This window comes from Magnolia sinica, chromosome 3, assembly GCF_029962835.1.
Source record: "Magnolia sinica isolate HGM2019 chromosome 3, MsV1, whole genome shotgun sequence".
Taxonomy (NCBI): domain Eukaryota; kingdom Viridiplantae; phylum Streptophyta; class Magnoliopsida; order Magnoliales; family Magnoliaceae; genus Magnolia; species Magnolia sinica.
Window position 1 is genome coordinate 84371214 of NC_080575.1, and position 15134 is coordinate 84386347.

Consider the following 15134-nt stretch of genomic DNA (forward strand, 5'->3'; position numbering starts at 1 on the left):
CCTTACTGTGGGGCCCACTTTGATATATTTATTGTAAATCTATGCCGTCCATCCGTTTTGCCAGATAATTTTAGTGTATTAGGCCAAAAATGAAGTAGATCCAATTCGCAGGTGGACCACACTATAGGAAACAGATCAAATTTTGAATTTGGTGTTTGGATTATCATCTTCTGGTTTGATTTTATTGCCAGTGGGTTTGGGTTTGAGTGTAATTAGGTTTTCCACATCACTAAAGGGCCCCATATGGTCATATGCATTTGCATTTGGTACATGTGAGCTACCATAGTGGAATGATGCTAACTTTCGCTGACTTGATCCACATGCATATGTAAAAATCTAGATGCACAATCAGACAATAAATTACAAGGATATTACTAGTATATAGAAGGGCAAAATTCCAAACAGAGTACATGGAGTCATTTACCTTTAAGGCCAGCTCCAACACTTTTACCACTGCATTTATGCTTGAGATTTTCTTCCCCTGTACTTACATCCCTTGTTTCTGAGCTTTAGTTGATGATGTTAGAAAGTTGGTTCCCTTATCTGAATGTAGTCATTCTAAAATTTATTTTTCATGTTTTTGACCAAAGGTGGTATGATGATTTTAGCAACATGGTTGAGCAAAGCAGCTCTTGAAGAACAAACAACTGTTATTCTTATCATTTTTAAGGTGCTTATTTTATTGCATGATTAGATTTATAATTTTCTTTGTCTGATATAAAAAGCCTCACCCTAGATTGGAACATATACACAGGTTCTTCGTCACCTTCTATTACATAAGGCTTTGCCAGTACATATTTCAGCCATATTACAAACTGTTAACAGGTAGCGATTTTACTGGACATCAGGTGGCACTTGTTGTGGCCTGTCTTATTTATTTCTATATTTACATCGATGTTGATAATACATATGGCATCACTTAAAATATTATTTTGAAGACTGCATTGTCTAGGTAACATTTATGTATGTCATTAAACCATATGGATTCTTGTACTTCGGTGGATTTCAGGGAGATTTGGCAAATTACCTTTAAAAGAAAGGACGTCTACAGCCTTCTAAAGCTCTGAGATTTTCTCTTGATATTGCTAGGTAAGCTCATAACTTGATATTTGGCCACCAACTGATTGTTTTTTAATTGAAGATGATGTGGTTTTCACTGACTTTGTTGGTGACAGCAAGTAATCAAAAGCTTTATCGCTTTTCCCCTAGTTTTCTTTTCTTTTGTGGGGACCTATGATACCACCAAATCCACAAGATCTGACAGTGATGTATAGCTTCATCTACAATTGGGTCAGCAATTTGGACAATCTGGATTTCTGAACAGCTAAAAGTTGTAATTTATCAGATGTGTATCATTACAAGCTATGTAGTAGATACTTTGTATTTAGAGAATTCTATAAGAATATCTGTATCTCTTGTGTTCTTTGAACTGACTCTGAACATGTCTCATCACATTCTGGAATCAGCCAGCTTGTTTTCACCATATTGCAAAGTCGGACTGCACGGGACAACTTCCCGACAAATCAACAATCATTGTTTGGTGGTCTGAAACACAATGAATGGTGATTTGGAGTGTGAGCTAATTTTAACTGCTAATGTGTGCTACTTCTTCATGAATGTAAAATTGCAGTTAGGTCCTCTTTAAGCTGGATTGGGCTTGGGCTGACCCCCTGGTTGGAATTGGTCAGGTCAAGTATGGTTACCTGATTTGGCAATTCTGCTTCTATCCTTGTGCTTCCCTGTTGGAATGTAACTCTTTAGAGATGGTAAGCTTGTTTTGCTCTTTCTCATTTTTTTTTTCTTTTTTTCTTTCTCTAACTTTTTGGTCCATGCAAAATTCATTTTTGGTGATCTTTTTGGTCCAAGAATTTGCACCATTCCTCAATTTGGTTTTCTTTTTGTTAGTTTCTATACTATGACTTGCATTGATCATTTAGCTTATTATGTGGAAGTTTTTTGGCACTTCTTTCTACTGTAGTTGTTTATCATTGTTATCTTCTTCACTTTTCTATGCTAGATGAAAATTGTTGTTTCATGAAAGTAGATTGACAAATTTGCCTTCTATGTGTTGCATTTTGCAAGATTCTGAGCCTATATGATATTAAGGATGAGGATATTGATAGTGTTTTTAATCATTCCTAGCCTTTGCTCTTTATAATTTTGATGAATAACAGTTTGTTTTCTGTTTTCTCAGGAAACCTCTTGTTACAAATATCATGTGGATGAACTTACCTTGTTCAGGCAAGTATCTATTTTCTCTTATGCAATGTGTTTCTAAAATTTATCATCATCACTAGAAAAAGGTAACAGAGTCTTTTTGCCATTGTCTAATCTTTTATTTTCCCTTGAACAGCTTTTACCCTGCTTTCAGAGCTTGGTAGTTTCAAGTTAAAATCCATTCATTACACTAGTAATCATAATTAAATTTGATCCAAACATGCCCTTAAATTGTCTTTTAAGATGTCATGTTGCAATAACAATGTACTTAAAACAATGGATTTCATGACAAGCGGTCCAGATGATGGTTCTAATGCATATGTGATCATAACAAAAACAAGTACGACAACTCATCAGGTGGGCCACTCATTTATGAAAAAAATAAAAACTGATTTAGAATTAAATAGAAATTGGTCACATACCCAGCTTGTCTACAGTTTTTTCTGGTCAATCACTATCTTTGGAGTGTTCAGATTCTTGGAAGGATGTCAAATAATGCTAAGTCTATGGAAATTTTACAAAGTAATTTTTAGAGCCTTACGATATCTGTATCTTTTGCCTAGCTGAATGCTAACCACCCTTGTCTGTTTCAGTCTCATTGATTTCTTTTCCATTTACTTTTCTTTTCTCATTAACCCTTGTGCAGATAAGTTGAATGTGTAACTATCTTCGCCTTGTTATGTTTCAAGGTGATTTTCACTGCCAACTTTGTTTGTTGACTTGGTTTGGCATGATTTGTGAAATTAGATTGTGGCCTGATGGGGCCCACATGGAAGGATGTACTGGTTTTTGTGAAATTAGATTGTGAAAACCATGCTTCATTTGATATATCTTCCTTTATTTAACCGTTATAGATTTATAGAACCTGTTAGGATGAGCTACCAATAGAAATGGAAAATTATGAAAACTCAAACACATACTCTAGCATCGAAGATTTAATAAATATATAAAGGAAGATTCAGGTTGGACAAGTGCAGGAAACTTATTATATATAGTTGTCTTTTACGATATTTTTATTTTTACATGTCTAAACATGTGTCTCTTAACATGTCCTGATACATGTTTCTGTATCCTCGGTCATTGATACATAATGGTACTGATACTCTGAACACTGCTTACAAAACATTACAATTTGTATTTACTGTTGCTATTTGGTATATTTCCTGATTTTCTTGACTAGAATATCATCCTGTTGAAAGACCGTTAATTTTCTTCACACACTTTTTCTAAGGAAGTTGCAGCATTCATAATGATTTGTGAAGAAACAGCGATCTTTGTTTTGGTATTTATTTTTACATCAGTTTTTAACTTCAAACTCTTCAAAGTTGGGATGGTAGTTTGTTGGTGTAGACTATGGTTCTTTGGAACGGGATGAGCGTTTGGTTTTTGGGTGGGGAATGGGATGAGGGCTCAGTTTTTGAAGGATTTCTGCTTAGGGGAGTGTAAGCTGCAAGATCAGTTCTCCAATTTGGCCTGCAAGGTGGTGGATTTGGATATCACCGTGAATGGATGTTTTGTGCTTGAAGGGTCACAAGGGATGTGGCTTCCTCCATTTTGCAGAACTCTACGGATGTTGAAGCTGAAGAGTTTCTTTCATTGCTATATCTTGTGAGGATTTCTCTTGTTCCCTTCAAGTGCGGGATGGTCTTAGTCCTTTCAATATGATTATTCATTTCAATATATTAAATGATTTCCATTTCCCTTTCTTAGTCCTTTCATTTATGGTCTTCTCTCATTTTGTGGGCTGCAGGTCAAACAGATTTGCTAGGCTTCAACGGATTCAATACTCATTGGCCCATGACCAGCCTTATTCATTGTGCCTGGTGATGGTCCTTCCTTGGCCACTGCGATGTTTTCTACACAAGGGCAATGAGAGGAATTTCAGCCTCAAGCGCACCGGTTTGATCTGCTCCCAGGATTCAGGTCTAAGCATAGTTGTCCAAGCGACCACATTGCATCATTTGATAACATCTCCAGTGAAAGAGAAGGCTTGAGCAAGGATGATAACATTCGCAGCATAAAAAGAAAAAAAAACTAAGATAAATGAGTGTCACCTTTTCTTTTCTTCTCTCTCTCTCTGCTTTTTTTTGTCTTGCTGACGAAAAAGATTTGCTCTATGGCTACGGGTTATCGGTAGCCATGAGTTCTATAGCAACCGATTTAATTCGTAGCCATATGTTTTTAAATCTATAGCTACGGTTATACTACGGACTATAACCGTAGCTATTGATAGCATTTCAATAAAAAGCTGACGATTTAGCGGCGTCCAGCACAATTGTCAGGAAAGGTCCTGACCGCCGGTAAAGCCTACCGGCTGTTAGCTAACCACGGGCAAAATATTTGCGGCGGTTTTCTGCCTTCGCCGGCGGTTTTGACCGCCGGTAAATGACAATTTTCTTGTAGTGCTCAGCCCATTGCCGGAGAGGCTGGTGCCAGGGCAGCCCAACCCAATACGAGCATCTTTCTCTTCATCGAATAACATCCGAGTCATGGGGCCCGCTAATTAATAACAAGAAATCCACGCTGTCCATCAAAGCTGCAACCTCCTAACAACCTCAGAAGGAGCAGATCTAACCGTTGAAATGTAACCATCGTCATGATGAAGGGGTGAGAAGCAACAATCTGGGGGCAAACAAGAAGCCCCATTGCTCCATGGTGCATCTAAGATAAGGAGAATGAAATAAAGAAAGGCTACGATCGAGATTGTGAAAAAAAGACACATTTCTTTGGTGTATGTTAGCCCATTGAAAGCCATTGAGATGTGAGAATCGAAGATAGAAGAGAGAGAGAGAGAGAGGTATAAATGAAAGGTTTATAAAGAGAGATGGAAAGGATTAAATACAATGAATTTGAGCTGTCTAGTGTGGAAAATGATATCAGAGACGTGCATGGAAGACCGAGCTTGTGCTCCTGATGTTTGAAAAGGAAGTGGGGCGGCTGAATTTTAGTTTACTCGATATTCCAATTCCTTCATGTGGGGCCCATTTTTTTCCCATCTAGAATATGGGTCTTTTATCTCCCACCATAGATGGGCCACACCGTGGAAATCTCCTCGATTAGACCATCCAAACCAATGATTTAAATAAGGGAAGTACAACAGCCGTCCATAAATAACATCCAAGATTTGCGTTGAGGATGTTCCTAATGTGGAAGAGTTTTGACCGATGGTCCATCCATGGTGGGCCACAACAGACCAATGATCTGGATCGTTGAACCGTGGGCCCCACCAGAAGAAGTAAACAAAAACTGAGTATGGTGGGCAAATCCATGGGTCATGCTTAGAACATGAGAAATGCATTTGAACCCTACATCCAGATGCAAGTTGGGCGAGTGGGCCGTTGTTTTACAAAATCCATGAATGGATCCATTCAAATGGGCATGTGCAATGCACGTTCAAAAGCCTCAAAAGAAATGAGAGATCTAAGAAAAATATAAAAAATTTAATAAAATATATTAAAATTAATATTAGATGTATCCAAGTGCCGTGGGCAGTCTTACTTGAGTTGCATATTGATGTAGAGCTGGTCGCGGATAGTTTCGTGGCCAAGACGGATCGAAAAAGGTTTAGTTGATAGACAGAAGTGATCCGGACCATCAGAATTTAAAACAGACATATTTGGCAAACTAGAATAAGCTATGTACCATACAAGATTTTGGGGAAGTAAGAGCTACTTTAGCCACCCAATTGAGCCATGTCAGGTTACCGACGCTGAATTTATGAAATACTATCACACTACAAGAAAACTCACTTTTACCGATGAAAATTTTCATCACTAAATCTACTTTTTTTGAAGGTAAAAAGTTTTACCGATGAAAATTTTCGTCGGTAAATTCGTCGGTAAAAGACCGTAGGTAAAGGCTTTTACCAACGGAAAAAATTTCATCGGCGAAGGTAAGACTTTTACTGACGAATTTTTTCGTCATCAAAAAATAAGTAAAAAACTTTTACCGACGATTTTTTTCGTAGGTAAAAATATTTACAAAACTTTTACCGACGAATTTTTTCGTCGGTAAAAAATAAGTAAAAAACTTATACCGACGAATTTTTTTCGTCGGTAAAAAATAAGTAAAAAACTTTTACCGACGATTTGTTTCATAGGTAAAAATATTTACAGAACTTTTAAAGACGATTTGTTTCGTAGGTAAAAATATTTCACTATACTTTTACCTACGATAATTGTCGTAGATAAAAATATTTACAAAACTTTTACCAACGAATTGTTACTTAAGATGATCAGGCGATAGGTAGAGTGTGGGGTTTGTCCTCTGAAAATGGATCACACATCTAATGAAGGATTTTTTCTCTTCAGTACAGTTAAATCAAAAAGGAAATTCTTACAGTTGATCATAGAAAACAACTGTATCTTGATATTCGAATTGAATCTAGTGTATGATTATAAACTCGATTTATAGCTAAAGTTAACAATTACTTGATTTCCACTACAAATTACATTAAGGAATCTAAATAGCATGTAAATGTAAAGATTATACTAAAGAATGTAAATGATTGATAAAGATAAAGATTACACTAAGGAATATAAATAGCAAGTAAGGGTAAATATTATACTAAGAAATGTAAATGACTGATAAAGATAAGGATTACACCATAGAATGTAAATAACAGGTAAAGGTAAATATTACACTAAGGAATATAAATGACTGATAAAGATAATGATTATACTAAGGAATGTAAATAGCAAATAAAGGTAAAGATTACACTAAAGAATGTAAATGATTGATAAAGATAAAGATGACACTAAAGAATGTAAATTACTGATAATTGAAAGATAGATTTGGTTTGGTTTGGTATGAGATGATCTTTTCCTGCTATATTCCCTTACCATTTATAGCCTTAAACTGATCATCGAGATGCTTGTCACATTCTGACGGTTACTGTAACTATTTCAACACTACACGACTGCTAGAGACTTCCTTCTAAACTTACTACCTATCCTAGTAATTACTCCAGGCTTCCTTACCAACTCAACTGCGTTCTACTCAGCTGTTCGGTCGACCTCCTCGATGACTCTCGGCCACTTAGTTTGCTTTTGAATTCATTTCGAATGTTTCATGTTTTGTTATCATGCCAGTCGTGATTCCATAAAAAACACTCCAAGCATCCTTGAAGATCTTTGATATGCCATATTTTTACCTTGCTATAACACGTATCTTTTTCAATTGAGTTTCCCAATGATGGTCAGAAATAAGGTACAACAACATAAATGATCCAAGATTAGCAAGGAAAATCAGTGAGGGTTTTACCACCATGAGAAGTTATAAAAGAAGAAACTGAAGAAGAGCTTGAGGCCCTACACCAAACACATTTATCTACTTTTTAAATTATATTTCTTTTATCTTTCATTTTCATAGCCTAACCTACTTTTACCATAGTTAACTACTGCATGGCAGCTCCCGCTATAGTATAATAAGAATAAATTAAATATATGTAACTCTAAGTTGTTAAATCATAATCAACTAAATTTCAATTTGGCTGATCACACTAATATGGTCACATTTTGTTGACCAATCACCTCGATCGTCTGTTTTGAAAGATGAATTAGGTATTTATTCCTAGTTTATTTCATTTTCTTAGTTGTTTAACACTCTGTCGATTGTAATGGGCCATATATTTAAGTATTAATAAAATCGGTATTGTTTAGTCTTTCTTTTATATGCTCATCTTTGTTCCTTTAAGAAATAATGACTAAAATATTGGTGAAAGAACAAGTCTTTAAGTCCATAGATGCAGGTCTATTATCATAAGGTAAAAGTAATTTATTTGAAAGGGCTAACCCATATACTTTCATAAATTGATAAATTGTTGATCACAACCAGTGGTTGAGAGGATAACTGGATCCTGCATCCTATCTATAATTAGTCTGACTCAACATGTGAGGCACCAACCATTCAATCAAACGTTGAGTCGAGTAAACACTGGCACACCCACACATTATACACATACACGAAATCCAAATACAAGCCCTCATCACACGTGCGGCCTCGTATTTGATTGAATTAACACAATAGGTAGGTCTTGGTAACCTTGACCACCCTCTTCCATTTGGTGTACACACTTTAGATTGGACAATCTTGTATCGCTTATTCCACAAAAATATTCAAGTTGGTCATAATTATAACTTAGCATGTTTTTTTATCGAGCCATGTCATAATAGTGTTTCATCAGATGGATAGTTCGAATCAACCAAATGCCCCATCCGTGTGAACCACATTCAGTTACGTACAATGGAGGTGAGTAGTCATGCTAAACGGACTCATCTCATCCACAACCAATTGTAAATATTCTTGTGACAAGCATATTACTCACTCACACCCTATGATTTGTTAGATTATCAATATCACTTGTTCATTTTATCTAGAACCTTCTCATCCAAGAATATGAATGGTTATAAATACTTCATTGTCCATTGATTGACTAATTAAACTTTTGGTAGGATAGAGGAGCACTATAAGAAAGTAGGCCTTTAGCCTCAATTTTTTAGCCTCAGTTCAAAAAAAGGAGGCTAAATATGGTTTTTAGCCTCGGTTGTAAAGGAATTGAGGTTAAAAATTCACTTTTTACCTCAGTTGATAAGAAATCGACGCCAAAAGTCTACCCTTTTGCCTCAATTGGTAAGAAACTGACGTCAAAAGTCTACCATTTTACCTTAGTTGGTGAGCAACTGAGTCTAAAAGTCTGCCCTTTTGCCTCGGTTGTTGAGAATTGAGGCTAAAAGTCTGCCCTTTTGCCTCGGTTGGTGAGAAATTGAGGCCAAAAGTTTATCCTTTTGTTTCGGTTGGTGAGCAACTGAGGCTAAAAGTCTACCCTTTTGCTTCGGTTGATGAGAAATTGAAGCCAAAAGTCTACCCTTTTGCCTCGGTTGGTGAGAAACTAAGGCTAAAAGTCTCCCCTTTTACCTCAGTTGGTGAGTAACTGAAGCTAAATGTCTATCATTTTGGTTCGGTTGTTGAAAACTGAGGCTAAAAGCCTGCCCTTTTGCCTTGGTTGTTGAAAACTAAGGCTAAAATCTGCCCTTTTGCCTCGGTTGGTGAGCAACTGAGGCCAAAAGTCTGCCTTTTTGCCCCGGTTGTTGAAAACTGAGGCCAAAAGTCTACCTTTTTGCCTCGGTTAGTGAGAAACTGAGGCTAAAAGTTTGCCCTTTTTCCTCGGTTGGTGAGAAACTGAGGCTAAAAGTCTACCCTTTTACCTCGGTTGGTGAGCAACTAAGGCTAAAATTCTGCCATTTTACCTCGGTTGTTGAAAACTAAGGCTAAAGTCTGTCCTTTTGCCTCGGTTGGGGAGAAACTAAGGCCAAAAGTCTGCCTTTTTGCCTCGGTTGGTGAGCAACTGAGGCCAAAAGTCTGCCCTTTTACCTTGGTTGTTGAAAACAGAGGCCAAAAGTCTGCCCTTTTACCTCGGTTAGTAAGAAACCGAGGCTAAAAGTCTGCCCTTTTGTCTCGGTTGGTGAGAAACTGAGACTAAAAGTTTACCCTTTTGCCTCGGTGGGTGAGCAACTGAGGCTAAAAGTTTGTCCTTTTGCCTCGGTTAGTGAGAAACTGAGGCCAAAAGTCTTCCCTTTTGCCTCGGTTGGTGAGAAACTAATAGTAGGTCTTTTCCCATTGATTGTGGACAACACATGTGGCACGTGTACGTAATGATCTCGACCATCCATCCTGCGGAATCAGCCGATGATGGACCATTAACTTAATTTTTCTTTGATTATATTATCTTAACCATCAAATAAATGGGCATTTTCTTATTTGATAGCAGTCATTTCTAGTTTTTGTCTTTTATTGTTCATTTATATGACACCTAAGTAAATGGCTAGAACCATCTGAGCCCTGTGATTTTTGGACCATGTCCTAACACCACTATTTGAAACCACAACGGCTTGGATATCATAATAATGCAATCAAGGGACCATTTTTCCCATCAAATAGTTATCCATTAGACCATGCTCCATATGGAATAGATCACATGCGTACAGTCCATATTAAAGTCCAAACGTACTGGACAGTCTACATTTTCTGACCTCTCAGCCATGTGGGTTCCACCATCAGTTAGGCCTCTACAATGACAGTTCCACATGCCTTACTAGAATCAACATTGTATTTACGAGGTCGGCTCACCCCCATAAACCCTGCCAGGTGCGCTTATACATGCACATGTGCGGGAAACCTGAACCGTGCATAAGGTGGAACCTGCCATCAGGATTATCTAGAATAGAAATTAGAACAAGCCACTCATCAGGTAGGCCTACCCCAATCCAAAAACAGTGGACGGTTTGAAAGAACATGATAATAACCATCCACATTCCCACGAACGTGTACGTGTGGAATGTGTACCATGTGTACCCTATATAAAAAAAACCCAACCTCACTTCCTCCTCTCTGCTTCCATCCAAGCCCTCGTTCTCTCTATCTCTGTCTCTGTCTCTCTCTCTCTCTCTCTGCTTCGATCCACACCCTCGATCCACTCTCTCTCTCTCTCTCTCTCTCGATTGGAAGAAGGAGAGTTGCTAGAAGACCTCCTTATCATTCAGATCCAGATCCAAATCCATTCTCTCTCTCTCTCTCTCTCTCTCTCTCTCTCTCTCGATTGGAAGGAGTACTGCTAGAAGACCTCCTTATCATTCAGATCCAGATCCAAATCAGTTCAAGGTAAGCTCAATTCTTTTCATTTCGCTCCTTCCGCTCCTTTTCTCTCGACCTCAAATTTGATCAGATTAGGAAAATAGAGAAAGATCTGTTATGTATTGTGTTTTTTAGGAGCATGCACTTCCTACATCCCACTTCCCTCTGCTAGCAGAAACTGATCCTCATTAGAGATGGATGTTATTCATCTTCAATTTAGATAATTTTGCATTTGGGAGCGGTTGTGGATAACTAGCTGTAGCATGACAGGAGTGATCTATTTTTAATTAACCTTGTAGATCTTAGATTTATCTGTCTTCCCAGCTGTTTTTTTCCCCAGTTTTCTTCCTAGAGGTGTGCCAAATTTCTAGTTGTTGTGCTGCTCTACAAATTGAAATCTTCCATTTCCTTACTGTTTTGACTCTGTTTTTTGGTTGTTGTTTCCAATAACTATGGTTCTGGCCTGTATGTTTGTTTTCCTTTAAGTTTTTCCATCTGAGAAATCACCTTGCCATAAGACATATGAGGCATCCATGCAAGCCTAGGGTACATCTTACCAATAACTTCATCAAGTTCTTTCTAGAATATGACAAGTAGATGAGCTCTTGTTACAAATTGTACTGTACAGGAGAAGGAGATGCTTCATCTAGCAAAAAGTAAAAAATCATACTAAAATATTGGTGCCTTGACAAGCCTCCAGTGATTAAATAATGCTTGAAAAGAGGTGGTGGTAAGGGTTAAAAAAGCTGAATCATTCTCCAAAGTTTTGAATTATTTCCCTCTTTCAAATTTCAAGGTTGAATGTGCTAATATTTTATCAGATTGGAGTCGGATTCTGTGGGGAGTTAAATGAACAGTGCATGCTCAATGTGCTATTCTTCATTATTAGTTTTAAGTTACTTGCTATGAATGGCTTTACTAATTATAAGCACAATGTTTTAGCTTTCATTTTATTTGAAGTTATTATATTTTTGTTGTTGTAGGCCAATGATAATAATGTCGATGATGATTTATATTGCTATGAATGCCAGGTCAACCAAGGTGGACTTGATAGACTAATCAAACTTTCATCTATATTTTCTGAAGACCCATCTGTGTTACAAGAGGTATATTGAGAGATGAGTTGTGCCAGACTTAAGTTGAATACATATGATAAGACAGATTGCTATGCACTTGCAAATCCATTACTTTGTTTTATGAGAAATGTAAAAAGGACCAGCCTGAGTGGCATTCTATGGAACTTCCATTCTATAAACATGTCTGAGGATACATTTGAGACTGTCATATAAGCCTTTTTAATATGTATGGTGATCTATTTAGCCTTTTAAGCTTGATAGGCTATCCTTAGGTAATTGTTGCATTAATTGTATACTCCATACTGATTTTTCTCTTTATGGTAGTGTAATAGTGCTTGAGGAACTACTTACATGTTGTCTATGCAGGATGGCATGTGCACTACATGACTTTGCATGCACCTAGATTAGCTCTAAAAGTCCACACATTTATTAAAAAACAAAAAGGCCTATGCAATTCCCTCTCAAGGTGCATATGGCATGTGTGGTAATTAGGACTGTTGGCTTTATAAGATATTGTATGTATTAGTTTTTTAAGAAAAAAAAAGGTAAAAAAGCAAAATGAACAAAAGGGAAGGAGAGGACCTTAAGAGTGGGGTCTTTTTCTTTTGTTTGATGTTGAATCTTGAAAGAGAGTTTTTCATCTTTACATATACTTAATTCTATGAGTAATGGTTTTATAATGGCACTTGGGTATGGTATGCCAAACACCACACATGCATGCTTGCTCACCGGTCACGACGCATCAGCAAGTGAGGCTTGGATACATAATTCATTTTACTTTTATTTTTATTTGTCTTGACCGAGTCTTGCACAAGAAATTTAGATCCTCATCGCACATTGGAGCATTGTTACAATGATTGTTTTTACATGTTGGTAGCTACCTCAATGTCACATACACTATGCCAAAACAGTGAAAAAAGGATGGTTGAAAACCGTCTCAAATCACAATAAAGGATGGTTTTGAACCGTCGTATGGGCCGTCCTATTTTGCTGTGTCGTATTACTAAAGGACGGTCATGAACCATCATTGCTGATGGACATTTAAAGGATGGTTATGGACCATCTGTAAAGAAGTACGGTCATGGACCGTCAATAAAGATAGACGTTAAAACGACGGTTATGGACCGTCTATTATGAAGGACGGTCATGGACCATCCTTGAAGATGGACAATAAAAGGACTGTTATGAGTAGTCTCTAATGTTACATGGTTGCTCTTTAAAAAAGGATGGTTATGGAATGTCTCTAAAGAAGGTCGGTCATGGACCGTCATGAAAGATTAGACCTTAAAAGGACGGTTATGGACCGTCTCAGATTTGAATATTTTAGAAAAATATGGACGGCCTAAAGCCGTCAGAAAATTTCTTGCATTAAAAAAAAAATCAGCAACAATTTTCTTTTTGTGTTTCATCTAATAAAAAAATATTCAACCAATAAAACATTATAATTCAGAATTATAAAGAATTGCAGAAACTTAATTTACTTTTTTTTTCCAAAAAAGTGGGTACACTTTTTTAAAATAAAACTGATCATTAAAATAAAACTAATGCAAAAAAGTGTTTCAATTCAAGTTAATAGAAACAACAACAAAAATTAAAGCTTTGTAAAAAGGGGCATATGTTAAAGGGATACATCCTTGATTCCTATGCATGAGAGTCCAATGATGATGAGAAGAAGAATCACAGCACAAGGGCCCATAAATACGGCAATGTTATCCTGCAAAGGAATAGGATAGTATTAGATGTTAATGCACTTAATCAGATTGCACATAAAGTTTCGATTAGAGTTACAGTTTAGTAAAGGTTTACAGTGCCATGCATGGATGATAAGGAAGTTTAAAAGAACTTAAAAACTAAGGCCTTTTCTTTTCCTTTGCAACAGATTATGTATAATCTTATTGAATCTAAGCAATGAATTAAAAGAGAGTTTAAAAAAATATAGAAACAACAATAGGTTAAGGTTAGGTTTAGGTTTAGGTTTTAGGTTTAGGTTATAGGTTATAAGTTTAGGTTATAGGTTATAGGTTAAGGTTTAGGTTATAAGTTTTAGGTTTAGGTTAGGTTATAGGTTATAAGTTTAGGTTATAGGTTATAGGTTAAGGTTTAGGTTATAGGTTTTGGTTTAGGTTAAGGTTATAGGTTTAGGTTTAGGTTAAGGTTTAGGTTTAGGTTATAGGTTTAGGTTATAGGTTATAGTATATAGGTTATAGCTTTAGGGAATTGAGAATAGGTTAAGGTTTAGGTTTAGGAAATCGGGTTCGGGTTCGGGATCGGGTTTAGGTTTGGGTTTTCAAGTTTAGGTTTAAGTTTAGGTTAGAGAGTTGAGATTAGGATTATGTGTAGGTTTAGGTTTAGGGATTTGAGAATACATTTAGGTTTTAGGTTTAGGTTTAGGTTTTAGCTTTATGTTTAGGTTATAGGTTTAGCTTTAGGTTATAAGTGTAGGTTATAGGTTTAGGTTTAGGTTAGGTTATAGGTTAAGGTTTAGGGAATTAACTTTAGGTTATAGGTTATAGGTTATACATTATAGGTTAAGGTTTAGGTTTAGGTTATAGGTTTAGGTTTAGGTTAAGGTTTAGGTTTAGGTTATAGGTTTTGGGATTTGAGAATAGGTTTAGGTTATAAGTATAGGTTTAGGTTAATGTTGTAGGTTATAGGTTTAGGTTTAGGTTTAGGTTTAGGGATTTGAGAATACATTTAGGTTTTAGGTTTAGGTTTAGGTTGTAGGTTTAGGCTATAGGTTTAGGTTTAGGTTATAAGTGTAGGTTATAGGTTTAGGTTTAGGTTAGGTTATAGGTTAAGGTTTAGAGAATTGAGTTTAGGTTATAGGTTAAGGTTTAGGTTATAGGTTAAGGTTTGGGTTTAGGTTATAGGTTTAAGTTTAGGTTAAGGTTTAGGTTTTGTTCATAGGTTTTGGGATTTGAGAATAGGTTTAGGTTATAAGTATAGGTTTAGGTTAATGTTGTAGGTTATAGGTTTAGGTTATAAGTTTATGTTAATGTTGTAGGTTATAGGTTTAGGTTTAGAAATTTGAGAATACATTTAGGTTATAGGTTTAGGTTTAGGTTTTACATTTAGGTTAAGGTTACAGGTTTAGGTTATAGGTTTAGGTTTAGGTTATAAGTGTAGGTTATAAGTTTAGGTTTAGGTTAGGTTATAGGTTAAGGTTTAGGGAATTGAGAATAGGTTAAGGTTTAGGTTTAGGAAATCAGG

General features: G+C 36.4%; 1 long non-coding RNA gene across 1 annotated transcript; it reads left to right on the forward strand.

Annotated features, from left to right (window-relative positions):
- The first annotated feature begins 492 nt into the window (after positions 1 to 492).
- On the forward strand, positions 493 to 1423 carry LOC131238604 (uncharacterized). Its single transcript, XR_009167972.1, has 2 exons — positions 493 to 670; positions 1010 to 1423. It is a non-coding gene; the product is annotated as an uncharacterized LOC131238604 (long non-coding RNA).
- The last annotated feature ends 13711 nt before the right edge of the window (positions 1424 to 15134 follow it).